This window comes from Myotis daubentonii, chromosome 2, assembly GCF_963259705.1.
Source record: "Myotis daubentonii chromosome 2, mMyoDau2.1, whole genome shotgun sequence".
NCBI classification, from domain to species: domain Eukaryota; kingdom Metazoa; phylum Chordata; class Mammalia; order Chiroptera; family Vespertilionidae; genus Myotis; species Myotis daubentonii.
The window spans coordinates 75,931,741-75,946,038 of record NC_081841.1 but is presented as its reverse complement, the minus strand read 5'-3'; the positions used below and the strand labels follow the sequence as shown (position 1 = coordinate 75,946,038).

At 43.4% G+C, this 14,298-nt stretch overlaps 1 protein-coding gene across 1 annotated transcript in view; it reads right to left on the bottom strand.

The window, feature by feature from the left end:
• NAV3 (neuron navigator 3) overlaps positions 1-3,808 on the bottom strand; it is an 860,737-nt gene extending 856,929 nt beyond the window's left edge. Inside the window, exon 1 of the mRNA XM_059683697.1 lies at positions 3,505-3,808. The gene's annotated coding sequence lies outside the window, so the exon portion shown is untranslated. The remainder of the gene's footprint in view (positions 1-3,504) is intronic.
• Positions 3,809-14,298: the final 10,490 nt, after the last annotated feature.

The window sequence follows — 14,298 nt, the reverse complement described above, 5'->3', positions numbered from 1 at the left end:
CTTCTCATGAATGAAAGAAAATAGTCAGCATCATTATCTAACCGTCAGTGGTAGGAGGAACTATTTCCTTTCTCTATTCAGAAAACTTATCTGTTGCCTCTAAATGTGTGTGTGAGTGTGTGTGTGTGTGTGTGTGTGTGTGTGTGTTTTAGTACCCACCACTGCTACCTATGTAAACCTGTGTGCATATGTGATTATGTCAGATATTCATATATATTTGAGATTTCACAACAGGAAAAAGTTACTATGTTGATTTTTGTTCTGGAGAAAACAAATTGACATCTGTAATAAGAAGACCACCACAAGAATAACTCTGTGATGCAGTAAAAAGTAGGAATATAACCTTGGCCTCTTGACTCCTACTTCCATAAACTGCTCCCTGACTCTGAATATTTCTAAAGCTGACACAGTCTCTCATGCTTGATTGGGTGATATTATCACCCTAATTATCCCAGCGATACACAAAGCCAGACACACATGCACACTTCTCTACAAAATATTTTCTATTTTTTAAAGAAACTTACATGTTTTCTGAGAATTTTATAACTCTCAAGTAAAGGAGGAGCTAAGGGGAACTGCAAAACTAGGCCTGGGAATCATGGTGCTGACAAAAATCAAAAAGTTAACATTGTGCATACAAAAGAGCCAGCACTCTTTCATATCAAGTGCCTGGATGATCACAAAGTGTGGATCTGTGTCCATACTTGAGCTTGCACCCAAGACAACCATTTCCTGTTGCCATGGGTTACAAGGATGAGTCACTAGGAGCCCTCCAGACAATTTGAGAGAGATGTCTTATCTTAGACCAATTCCAGAATTAACAAAATACATTCTTGGTAATTAGCAGTGCTCAGCAATACAGTCTATTAAAATATTAGATGAAAAAATAAGGGCTTGAGGTAAGTAAGCTTGAGGGATTTTTCTTCCTTTTATATAACAGATAACTCATCATTACCAGCCTTTCATTAAATGATCCATATACAAATGCCATCACAAGGGGGGAAAACAGTTTCAGGATCAATGTACTATAAAGAAGAAAGTAATTTATGGCCTGTCACTAATATACCCCTTAACCTCAAATCAAACAAGGTTTAGTCAGAATAGACTTTATGTTAAATTCTCACACACACACACACACACACACACACACACACACACACACACACAAAGGAGCAGTCACACCAAAATATTACACATCCGGGAGGGCATGACATCTCTTAAACCAAGAACAAGAAAAATGAACATTTTACTGCACCTACAATCAATTGTGTATTCAAGTCCCACGCAGCCTGCCAAGAGCATCTTGTAAACGTGTCATGAGGAACCCACACAGCACGGAAACACCAAAATCAGAAGTTAAGTAAAAACAGAAATGTAGGGCCATTACTACTATCACTGTTCACTAGAAGGAAGAAGAAAATGTTGGAAGAAAAACAGGCTTTTGGGATTTTACTGGCAAGGGAATTTTTAGTCTTTTGTAAATATTCATTGCAACTGTATAAATATGACCTCCAGTATAGAAAGAATTAGGTGTAGAACTAAGAAGATGAAAATACATTTAAAACCTAGAGCTTCTTAATTGGCTAAAAACAAATACAACAGTGTGGAGTGGCATGGCATCTTTTATTGGCTTGGGTGTATTTTCCATAATATCAGTAGTTTCTTGTCTTCCTGCTTCGTCTCTGGTCCAAGATTCTTTATTCCCTATTAATAGTTGAATTGAAAAACAAGTGTACAGACAAAGGGAAGGAGGCAAGGGGAGCTCGCTAAAACCGAGACCTTTTTCTATACACACGGTGTACACCACTGATAAGAGAGTAGAGAAAAATCATTGATTGCTATTGTTTTCACCCAGGAAATAGGTTGACCTCCAGAACACTCATAGGAGTATAACAACTAGATCTTTTCAGAAACAACAACAAAAAATCCATATAAATCCTATTTCTGGTTAAGTAGAAGTCATCCTCAATTTCTCCCCTTTGTTTTCACATGATACAGACATCTTACGTTTCAAAGAAAACTAAAACCACAGGGAGAATGTGTCTCAACATAAACAAGGCAGAATGGGTTCTGTACTAGCGTGGCTCAGTTTTTAAATAAGCATTAACTTAAATAAGAGTTAACACGGGCTCAGAAACAAAAACACAAGTCTGGTTTGATTGCGTGTTCAGGTCTTCGGTACTAAAGTCTGAATCCAGTTGTGTATTTCACAGGAGTTGCTCTGCCTTTGCTATTCTTTGGCCAGCTCAGTCTGGCCCCGATGGTTCTCTCTCAGCACCTTCTCCCAGAGGCTGCCACTTCAGCCAGCTTGAACTTTGGGTAGCAAGGCTCTGAACCTTCATTATGATCTACTCATCCTAGTGACTGGGATGTGCAAAACTGAAGGAGGTTTAAAGAAGGGCTAATTAAGAGAAGAAGTTGCATGTTCCTCATAAACTGGAGGGGGGCAGAGGGCTGTCTCCCAAGTCCCCTAAAATTAAATTTCAAAAAGTACACCAATCATTTAAAAGGGAACTTTCTCTAGAATTAGAGTCGATTTCTTAAAAGATAGATTTTTTCTTTATTCCCATGGCTGATAGGCATTCAAAACATATGCAGCCCTTACAATACATGGCATACGTGAAGCACTGAAGCAAGCTGCAGAACGGGGGTTCTGACATCCAGACGCCCAGCTTAGCTTAGAATGCATGTCTGCAGAACCGAGGGAGATCAATGGACTCAGGAAACAAATATGTTGATGGATGAGGACAGAGTCTGAAAGCGACCAGTTTGAGGCGGCCACGCTGCAGGTTCCACAGCTATTCCCACGCCGGCAGAATGAAAGGGTTACAAATTCCCCTTTCTTTTAAGAGGGGAAAGGAAACAAGGAAACGAGGGGAGGGGAAAAGGAGAAGAGGGAAAAGAGAATGGAGCTGGTGATGAGGAAAGGCAGAAAGAAATGAGAGCGAGGAAAGAGAAAGAGAGAAGCCCGAAGAGGGGCGGGGGAGTAGGCAGGAAAGCTATGATGTATGGACGCTCGCCAGCCACCCAGCCCAGCGCTCCATCACCCCCCAGCCTGCTTCCCTCGCTTGCTCGTCTGGAGACGTGGGGCTCCCGGGTTCCGCCGCACCGGTGCCGAGAGCCCTCCCGGATACCCCAGCCCGGCGCTGGCAACGCCGCGGAGATGCCCAAAGTAACCCACAGCAGCCGGTCCATCCGAGCCCGCCACTCCCTGGACCGCGCTAGCCACCCACCCGTGCCCCCATCACTAGTCTCAGGGGAAAAGCCAAGAAGAGCGCAGAAATGAGAAAATCAACAAGGGAAGGAGGGAGCAACCAAAAAAATTAATAATGTGATCATGGGTCCTAGGAGACCAGCAGGGCAGGGGGCCCGCGGCACGCACCTGGGAAGGAACGCGCTGTTGCAAACACCTCGGGTTGCGTTGGGCTGGGCGATTTCCCACAAAAGGAAGTTTGGAAGGAGCGCAGCGGTTTGCAATGGATGCGAATGCGCCCGAAGCCTTACCTGACTGAGGTCAAGTCGGCGGGCCGCGGAAATCCTCAGGTTTGCGATGCTGAGCCACTAGACCGGGTTACTATGGAAATCGTCTTAAAGGGGTGGCGGGGGGAAAAAACCCACAACCCAGGCACATCCTCCGCGACCTAAAGGAAACTGCTGGGGCCGCCGAGCGCGGGCGCGGGACCGGGCGCGGCGCCTCTCCCGGCCCGGCTGGCTGTGTCTTCCCTCCCCGGCCGGGCTGCGCCTCCCCGCCCCGCGCCGCCGCCGCCGCCGAGCAGCCCGCGGGCCGAGCGAGCCCTGCGCGGCGCGCAGCCGGGAGCGGGAGCGAGAACGCGGGCGAGCTTGCAGCCGCCAGCCGGCTCGGGCGGCGAGTGGCGCTGTTTCCCAAGCGCGCAGCTGGAATTTAAAGAGACAGGCGCGTCGCGGGTGTGGGGCCCTGGCCGGGAGAGGAGCACGCCGGACTCCCCAGGTCTCCGAACGCACTGGACCGAGCGGCCCGGTGAGAAAAGTTTCCTACGCGGAGGCCAGCCCCAGCCGCCTCCCCAAACGCAGAACCCTGCTGCAAGGAGAGAGTAAGAGGGGTTTCTCTTTCCCTCCCTTGGAGACCAGAGGGGAAGTGATTTGTATGCTCAACAAGTCTTACACCTATTTTCAGCCACTCTGGTTTCCGTCCTTGTGCACCGACTCTTTTCATTGAAAGCACATAGAGACAAATGGGATGCACTTCTCGTTTTTATGTCAGACGCTGAGCAGAGATGCAGAGGTTTGGAGGGAAGGTGATGTCGGGAAGATATCGCTGTCGAATATCTTGACTAACCTTTTTTATTTTTTCTCTTCCTCTCTCAACCAAAGAAGCATCTCCGTTTCTCTTCCCTCCCAGCCCTGGAGGACAGGCTGGAAGGTAAATTCCAACCTCTAGTCCTGCGTCATCTGACACAGCGCCTTCCCACCACAGGCACCTTCCCTCTGAAGCTATGAAGGGGAACTGCTTCTGTTGAGAATAACCAAGAATCTAGCAGGAAAACAGCATCTTAGTCTGCCCCTTCTCTATCCCTAGGTGAAAAGCATCTTTCAGTTGGCAGTTCTGTCCCTGCTGTTGCAAATAAGGCTCGGATTTCTGCTCTTCCCAACATACAGCCCAAACAGAATGTGTGTGTAAATTTACGTGGTTTAATGGCACCACGCATTTATTTGGAGCACCATAAATTACAATCCCATCAATTTATTTTGCCATTGCGGCCATGGCTTTTCACTGCTTTACTTATATACTTAGCCTCTTTGTGGTACCTGTTCAAACCCAAATGTTTCCAAGGGTGGGGAGGAGGCAGTAGGGGACCTTCCTGGGGTCCTGTCTGCATCAACCACACTGACTCCTCAGTCACTCTTGCATAGGGTAATAGATGTGCTTGGTACTCCCTCCGGTTGGCAAAATGTACTCTCAGGAGGAATGAATCTGCCTCAAGCATCAACACCGTGCGGGCAGTAGTCACGTATTATCATCTATCTTAGACCTTATATGTTTCCATGTGCCCTGCACACAGCAAGGATGCTACATTCTAACTCCAGTGTCTTCCCTTTTCACACCTTAGGTATAACAGTTACATGCTTATTTGTCTGCTTGCTCACTAGACTGGGTGTGTTAAGGGCGGGGACCTTAGCTATTGTCCCTGTAACCCCAAGTGCCTAGCACATTGGCCAAGATGTTTCAGCTCAATAAGTGGGGATTTGGGGCGGGACAGAGGGAGAGGAAGAGAGAAGACGTTTGGGGTTGTTGATGATTGTGCTGCTGATCAAAGACAACGGAGAGAGTAACACTAGGGAAGCTGGTAATATTAGAACAGAGGAAAGTGAGAGGATTATTATTTTTGATTCCTAGTATGTATCAGATACCAGGTTAAATGCTTTGTGTGTTTGGTACAGACTGAATGTCTGTGTCCCTGCCCCCGAATTCAAAATTCATATGTTGAAACCGAGCCCCCAACGTGATGGTATTTGAAGGTGGGATCTTTGGGAGGTGATTTGGTCGTGCGGGTAGAGCCTTCGCAAATGGAATCTAGTGCCCTTGTAAATGAGAGCTCACACCCCTTCCTGCCTGCGAGGACATGAGGACGCGGTGAGAAGAACCAGAACCCTTGTCCTCATCAGACACCAAGTCCGCCAGAGCTTTGATCTTAGACTTCCCAGCATCCAGCACTGTGACAAATAGATGTCTGTTGTTTAAGCCACCCAGTCTCTGGTCTTCCGCTATAGCCGCTCGAAAAGATTAAGACAATGTTACCGCATCTATTCCTTAAAGCAACCCTGCAAGATAAATATCGCATGGCATACGAGAAATTGAAGACATGGAGAAGTTAAGCAGCTTTCTCAACATCACACAGCTGTTTGGCGGCTGTGGTGGAGCTAAGGGCGGGAGGATATGCTTTACTTTAAGTGACACAAAGGCAGTTCCCACAGGTATAAGTGATATGAATGCGGATCTTGTAAATGTTCACAAGTGTTTGGTTACTCTGAAGAAGGTCACAACCTCTTAGTCTCCTCCCCTCCCGAAGGGGGTCTGCCTTACGGGCAAGGGTAGGACCTTTTCGCCTTCATTTTATTTTTATTTTTGTTAATCCTCATCCGAAGGTATTTTTCCATTGATTTTTAGACAAAGTGGGAGGGAGGGGGAGAGACTCAGAGTGAGAAACAGCACTCAACTGCTCGCTATGACATGCAGTGACCACCAGCGGGCAGATAGTCGACTGGTAGGTTAGCTTGCTGCTGGGGTCTGCCTGATCAGGACTGAGTGAGATGGGCTGGACACGCCCTGGAGCCCTCCCTCGGTCCCTCCCAGATGGCCAACCTCCTGTGTCCCTCCCCGGCCCCAGTGGGGACTCAGCCTGGCCTGCACCCTCTCAAAATCCGGGCTGAAGAGACCCCCCCCCCCCACCCAGTGCATGAATTTTGTGCACCAGGCCTCTAGTTTTACTATAATAGAGATAAACATTAACTTGCAAGAAAATATGTGAATAAATTAAAAGGGTGATAAAATTATTCATACTCCCTTTAGACATTTGTCCAAGTAATATGTATGTATAGCTTTCTACAGAGATTCTGATTTATTTGGACTGGGATGTGGCCCAAACAAAAATGAGTTTGTTTGAAAGTGAGGGGAGTTTATGGACATCTGGGATAAGTCTTCAATTAAAAATTTAGCTAATTTACTATAAATATACCAACTTGCATAGCTAACGAAATAGTTCAGTATAAACTTGGGAACCATGCAATGACTGTACAATAAATCAGGAATTCTCTATAGGAATGTTTGTTTTCCTTGAATGTTGTATCCTTTGCTCAGGATTATGCTAAAAATCATGAAATTCTTACAGCTGGAGGGAATCTTTAGGGCAGTGCTTCTGAGTTTTAGCTGCATATTGGAATCACTCTCAAGCAAATATAAATTTTTGCACCGCAAACCAATTCTATTGGCACCCTGAGGCCGGGCATCTGGGCTTCAGGGTGTTTACAACCTGCCGGGTGGTTCTAATAGGCACCCAGGATTGAGGACCACATCTTTTGTGATGACTTGGCGTGAACTTCAAACCCAGCTGCTCCTAAAATCCCCTGGGAAATTTTAAAGGCTCCCGTGCCCACACCCACCTGGTATGGAGTGTGGCCTAGTCCTTTCTATATTTTAAAGTAACTCCAGGTGATTCTAACGTTGAGCCAGGGTTGAGAATCACACCATTTTTTACCAAAACGGAGTCCCCAGAGCAGCAATATCAGCATTACTTTGGAACTTGTTAGAAATGCCAATTCTCACTCCCACTCCAGACCTACAGAATCACAAATGCTGGGGTGGGGTAGCACTCTGTACCTCAGCGAGTCCTCCTGGTTATTCTGACCTGCTCTATAGATAGGGGGCCACTGCCTTGTGACATAGCACCGGTACTAATGGCATCATTCTCCATTAGAACTAAGGAGTCAGCCTCATCTCCAGCAAACACCTACTGCAGTGGTTCCAGCCATCGTTTCAAACAACTTTCCAGGTGCTGCTCAAGCTACAGAGAACCATCGTCCCATTTTGTGCCAGGCCCTCGATTAAGTACTGAGATTTGTTTTACTTCTCATTTTTAAAGGAACCTATTCCAAAGTATTGTGGCTCCATCAAATTTACAAAAAGGAAATTTTTGTACCCAATTCCCTAGACAAAATACCACGTGCAGACGCGCAAATACAGTGCCATTGAAACTTCGTGGCCCATGCGCAGAAGTCGGTATTTTGAGGAAGAGCCACACTGAAGGGGCCAAAGAGCCGCATGTGGCTCGTGAGCCGCGGTTTGCCGAGCCACAGTTTGCCGACCACTGCCCTAGAGTAAAATAGTTACGTAAGGATTGTGTGTGTGATACATTTTTTGAGCTACTCTGACTTACTTGGTGAGAAAGACCCTCGGCGTGAGAACTAAAAGCTAGGGGCACCGTGGTTATGGATGTGATTGTACAATGTTCCTTTACTGTACTGGGCTGTAGAAAAACTTCGGGGGGGAAAAGGACGATCCCTTCTTCCCTCAAACCCAACCACCAGCTCCAGGGCCTAAGAAAAGAGCTGATGAAAAGTTTGTCTTCTCCAACTACACAGCTGAGCCCATTTGCCTTCCCAAAGGGGCTACTCTTCCCTCTGTAGTAGCTTTAAGAAGAAAGAAAAACATGGTCGTTGTCAAAAGGCAAATACTGTTCTTCTTGGTGCCGTGGTGTGAATATAGCTGTGTAAACCCTGTCCATCCTCACCTTCCCCTGGTTCCCACCGCTGGGCTTCCTTCCGGGGACAAGCACAGAAGCAGAGACTGTGTCACTAATCTTTGCCTCCAGTCAGGCAGCCACAGATAACCCCCGCCCAGAGCACTCAAACTCACACACCTCAGCCATGAAATCTCCTTTCATCCTTTTAGCTGCTTGAATTGATTTCAGGCTACCAGCCTGCATCCTTGAGGAAGGATCTTTGGGGAATAAGATCTTTTCTACAGTTTGAGACCCTGCCTCTACTTGGCAGTTGCTTTTGGAAAGTTCTGAAGTAGACTGCTAAACTGCATTTTCTTTCTGAGCCTTCTGTAGGATCAATGGCATGTCTCTGCTTTAACAGGCAGGAGCTCCAGGGAGAAGACCCTGCAAGAGCTGTGAGTGGCCAGCCAAAACTCAGGTGCTGAACTGCTGACGAGAGAAGAGGCTTGCGAGTGATCAGCCAACCTGTGTGTGCCTGTGCTTTTCAAATAGCCACAGCGTTAATTACTACAGCAGCTACTGAGCGACTTACTCCAGAAAGGTCTTAGGGTCTGAATAAAGTCTCCTTCCGCCAAAGCCAGAGGAAATAACAGCCACCACCAAACTGCAAAATGTCAGCCTAGATTTCTTTTCCTAGACATATTCACTTAAATAAGCAGTGCAGCTTCAAGAAATGTAATTAAGTTGCTTAGGTGAACAGAGAACAGCAATAAATGGCCTTTAAAAAAATATCGATTGCTTCCTGGCCGGTTTTGGCTCAGTGGATAAAGCGTCAGCCTCCGGACTGAAGGGTCCCGGGTTTGATTCCGGACAAGGGCATGTACTTCGGTTGCAGGCTCGATCATGGGAGGCAGCCAATCCATGTGTCTCTCTCACATCAATGTTTCTCTGTCTGTGTCTCTCCCCTTCCCTTCCACTCGCTCTAAAAATCAATGGAAAAAATATCCTCGGGTGAGGATTAACACACAAAAAATCAATTGTTAGGGGAAAATGTGAAAGGGACAAAAAGTAGATAATGATGAAAAGAAAGGACATATAAGAATAACTGGGGAAGTTGCTATGAGTGGCGAGGTGGCCTACACTAGGGAAGTGTCAGTTATAGACAGACATCTGGTGTAGTTTCATTATGGAGTTGATCTCCTTAGGAAAAAAAATAATAAAATGCTAAAATTTCACATCGGAGGACTCTTAAAAATAGCGTAGCACCTGAATTTGAAAGTAGCAGTGAGGTTATATAAGAAAATGTCCCTGTTCTTAGGAGATTTCAAATGAACTTACACTGAAATGGCTAGAAAAATAATAAATGCTTGCATAAGAATAAAATGTGTCTGCTTCCTCTTCTTATATAAGAATAAGAATGTGTATCCATATACATACATATGAAGAAAGAGGATGCAAATGGGACAAATGTTAAGGAGAGATGTATACAGGTGAATTGCAATAGACTTTCAGCTTCTCTACAGTTTCATTCTTTTTAAGTAAAAAGTTTAATAAAAATGGATTAATAAAATTTCTGCAAAGTAAGCTACACAAAGGCACAATATAAGAAGAGCTTAAAATGAGAATCCTGAAAATAGGCTTCAGTCTGCTCTAAAAACCATTAACAGGATATTGGCGACCTGTTCCCCTCTGGTATCACAGTTATTGCATTAGCGATGTGGCCTGCACGTTTTAGCACATCGTATATTCTAAGTAATGCAGCACGCTACCCTGTAACACGGTGACCCTCGTAATATTCTGCAAATTGGTTTCCAGACCACTCCCATTCCCTCCCGTTTATACCCTTGGTTACTTACCTAGGAAAAACGAGCAAGACAGTCCAGCTTCAAGTCCTGCATTTCCACACTCATCAGGGCTCAGGGTCATATTCCTCTCTCCCCCAGAGGCCTCTGGGCAACCGTCACTGTTGGTCTGCAGCAGCGGTCGGCAAACTCATCAGTCAACGGAGCCAAATAGCAACAGTACAACAATTGAAATTTGTTTTGAGAGCCAAATTTTTCAAACTTAAACTATATAGGTAGGTACATTCAACTTTAAATTCACGGTTTTCGTCTTCCGTTTTTCTTTGCTTGTTCTTTGTAGCCATCTCAAACAGGTCACGTAAAAAGTGTTTCATTTTATAATAATAAAGCCACCAACACAAAAGAATTACAATTCTTAAACTGATGACAAAAATACCTGTAGGATTTGCAGCTGGTTGGAAAAATACAGGTAACTTTATGCTTCAAGTAGGTCCTTTTGTCACCCACGCGATTTGCGGACACGACTAGCACTAACCACTGCACATGAGACTGCTGACTGATGGGCTCACTCAACTTGTGTATGAATCGCGCACGTGGCCAGCCGGCGCTGCATCTCCCATCGCCCGACCGACCGACACCCCCCACTTCTTCTAAGGCCACTTCTTCAAAATAGACTCACCCAGGCTGAAAACCGACTTCTGCACATGGGCCACAAAGTTTTAATCGCACTGTACATGCACGCCTGCACGTGGTATTTTGTGGAAGAGCCACACTCAAGGGGCCAAAGAGCCGCATGTGGCTCACGAGCCGCGGTTTGCCGACCACTGGTCTGGAGAGCAACAGCACCAAGAACCTTCTCAAAGGACAGGTTTAAGAGCCATAAGCAGTTGTGAGCGCCTCAGAGGTACTCAGTTGAATAGCAGATTTGTAGTTTTCTGTATCATGAGCAATGACAGTAGGATTATAACCCTCTAGAAAATATGGAGTGCACGTAACTCTTAAAACCATGATCTATCCAGATTATTAATGTGTGTTTCTCCTTTACTTGTTTTCATGATTTTTTTAGCCATAAAAATGTCCTTCCTTATACTACATTTAAATGAATGCTGATCCCACTGACCCACGCTGAGGTTCCCGCTAAAAACCCCTGCAACAAGCAATCACTGCCCCTAAGTCACACCTGCAGCATGAAAGAAGCAGAAGCTGGCACCTGCCCTAAGCTGTATGACTTAGAATTACCCAGCAGACACACATTCCCATAAATGACCAACAAAATAACACAATTCGCCATCTGTATTCAATGTCTTCAAGGCAACTGTCTTATTTCTCTTAGAACAGGCCTATTTTCTAGGTGGTGGGGAGAAAAACCAATTTTTATTACCAGTAGTTGGTCAACCCTTACTTGTACAGATTCCTTATCTTTTGGGGGAAACAAGCAAATATGGAAGAAGTAACTGGCAAGAAAAGAAAATGGAACAGAGAATGATTTTTTCTCCAACATGCCAGAGGCTATAGAGAAAAAATAAAGTTAGAAAAAGTTAATCACTCCTGACACACATTGAAGCATAAATCAAAATTCAAGGTGTGCTTGCTAGGTAGAGACGCCAAGAGAATTTCTCCTTTCCTCACAGAAATGAAGAGTCGGGTAAAGGAGCTTCAATTTGAGTAGCTCAATATGTAAGGAGAAGAATTGTACATTTAGTAATTCTCCTCAGTGAATACAAAGCCACGCTCCCCAGGGGCACTCCATAAGTACAAAATAAGTCATAAATGGAAAGCTAGTGTCACCCCTCAGTTATTCAGCCCTGTAGCGAGTAACTGAATATGTGAAAAGTTCAGAAACATGAGAGTTTCTGTTCCTCAAGTCAATAGCTCTTTGTAAAGTTTATCTCCCCTAAAGGGAATCCTGTTTATTTCTATGCATTCAAAGTTCCAGTCCTAAACTGGGAGTTATATGGAACAGGAGAGTGAGGGAACAGTCCTGAATTCTTGTAGTCCTTGAGGGTAGATATCATGAAATTTCACTCATTTTTATTCCATCTAGCTTGGTGACAGGGGTGTACCTTTTTCTCATACCGGCAGATTGACTAGGGCAAGTTTGGGGAGGAACTTCATTAGCTTCTGTCTATGGTTTCTTGGTTTATTCTAACTTTTTGGCAAATCACGTTTAGGAACTAAAACACAAGCACAGACCATCTTATTGATTTTCTTCATCCACACACGGAATGCCCCCTTAACCGTAACTGTTGGGAATTCAAATATACAAAAGCCAACTTATTACAAATAATGTAGATAATGGACAAATAGAAGATACAGCCCTCAGGCAAAATATTAGTTTAAAAGAGCATGAAGATAGATTTTTTTTTTCTGTAACTTCACTTAATTCAAAGCTATTTATTACTGCATGCAATTCAAAAATATTCAAGCCACACATTACATTTATTTCATATAGATATAGGTGTAATAAAGGTATTTGAATCTACACTGTAAGTATAATTTATTACATGCAAAACCTTTAAACTTCTTAGTTCCTAATATTATATTACATGTGAAGTTCAGTTTATATGTCTGATGACAATGAGCTGTCATGTTTCTGATTTATGTTTCATTAAAATCCACTATTTAAGTGCTTCCTTATTGATACTTAAATCATATCAAAAGCATGTGTATGAGAGAAGGTATGGGTGTATACATAAGCTTTAAATTGATTTCGAACATTTTCTGTTTCTTAAAAGACCCTTATTAATGCTTCATAAGGACCCCAACTCTGTTTATGACAAACCGAGCTACTCTATTTTGAAACCCCTGACATTTTACTCACTGTATCTCTCTTCAGCGGAAACGCCTGTTTCGAGTCAGAATCTGAAATCCAAAATCCTGAAAGGAAGGAGAGAGCCTGAATCATGAGATTCAGAATGCGGAGTCATAGCTCAGCTCCTGTGGTAACTGTCAGAGCAGAGCAGAAATGAAATGCTAATGTCTGTCTTGTTGATATTTTGCAGACTAGCGAGACTTTTCTAGTAATTTATAACTTGTTTAAGTCATAAGCACTTACAAAGCCAGTTTCATCCCCAACTTCATCAGGAGCCTTACCTAAAAGGGCAACACTTACTGCTTCTTACTCTGTTTGTTCTCTGTTAATACCAGTTATCATGAACTTACCTGAAAATCAAAGTTTAAGTCTCCCACCCTTAGCATACACAGCATCCAGTTAGAATGAACTTGGTCATGCTGGTCAAGCGAGATGATTATATTGTTTACAAAAAATTGCACAAACATCTCTAGAAACATCTAGCTAAGAACCATTTCTCTCTTACCAATGTTACCAAGGGTGTGAGTGGGAAATGTATAAATTGAATGCTGGTCATCAGAGCACAATTCCAAAAAATATTTCATTAATTTAAAATTGAAGCAAAATTGAGCAAAAATCTCATGGAGAATGATGTATAGAAGCTGAGAAAATATATTGTCCTTCCAATTAATCTCCTGAACTCAGATGTTTAAGAAGTATTGAAATTTTCACAAGGAAAAGCTTAAAGTGATTGCGGAAGGCAAGTTCCATCGAAGACAAGTGCCAACCCTTGGCAAGCACAAATTTTGCAACATATATACTTATAAAATTTACTCAGAAGCATCTGACTTCCTTTGAGAATTTTAAGAGATGACTCAATCAATATATTCATTTGAAAACTGAGATCCAGAGTCTGTAGTCAGGATTTCTGACCATTTTATTACTTTTTCTTTCTTTCTTTTCTTTTCTTCTAAAATTGGCACTAGCCTTTCTACAGGCTGCTACATCCTGATGTCTGTGGGAGGTTTCCAACTCTGTTTCAAAGTTCTGTAAAGAAGAGAGATTATAGCACTTTTTTTTTTCTATAGACCAAGTTTTGAAATTATTCAAAACTCTTTAATAGGAACACTCTGTGAGGATATATTCTACCCATTCAGGTTGATTATATTTGTGTCCAAGAAATCAATTTTTAAAAAAATAAGTTTGGAAATAATTGTCTGGATTATAACCTACAATTTTGTGATTTGTGACTTTTCCATAACACACACATAATCAAAGCAATAATACAATAATACATATTTTTCCCTAACATAGTTCATAATAGCTTCAGATTTACACTGTCATTTATATAGCAAAGATCTTTACTTATTGCTTTAACCTTGTAATTTAATAATTCAAATACAGCATTTTCTTCAGATGTCTCAGATTTCCTTACTTCAAGTTATTTTATAATTTTGTTTAAAACATTTGTGTCTTGCCAAACTGTAAATTTAAATGTATCTCAGGAGTT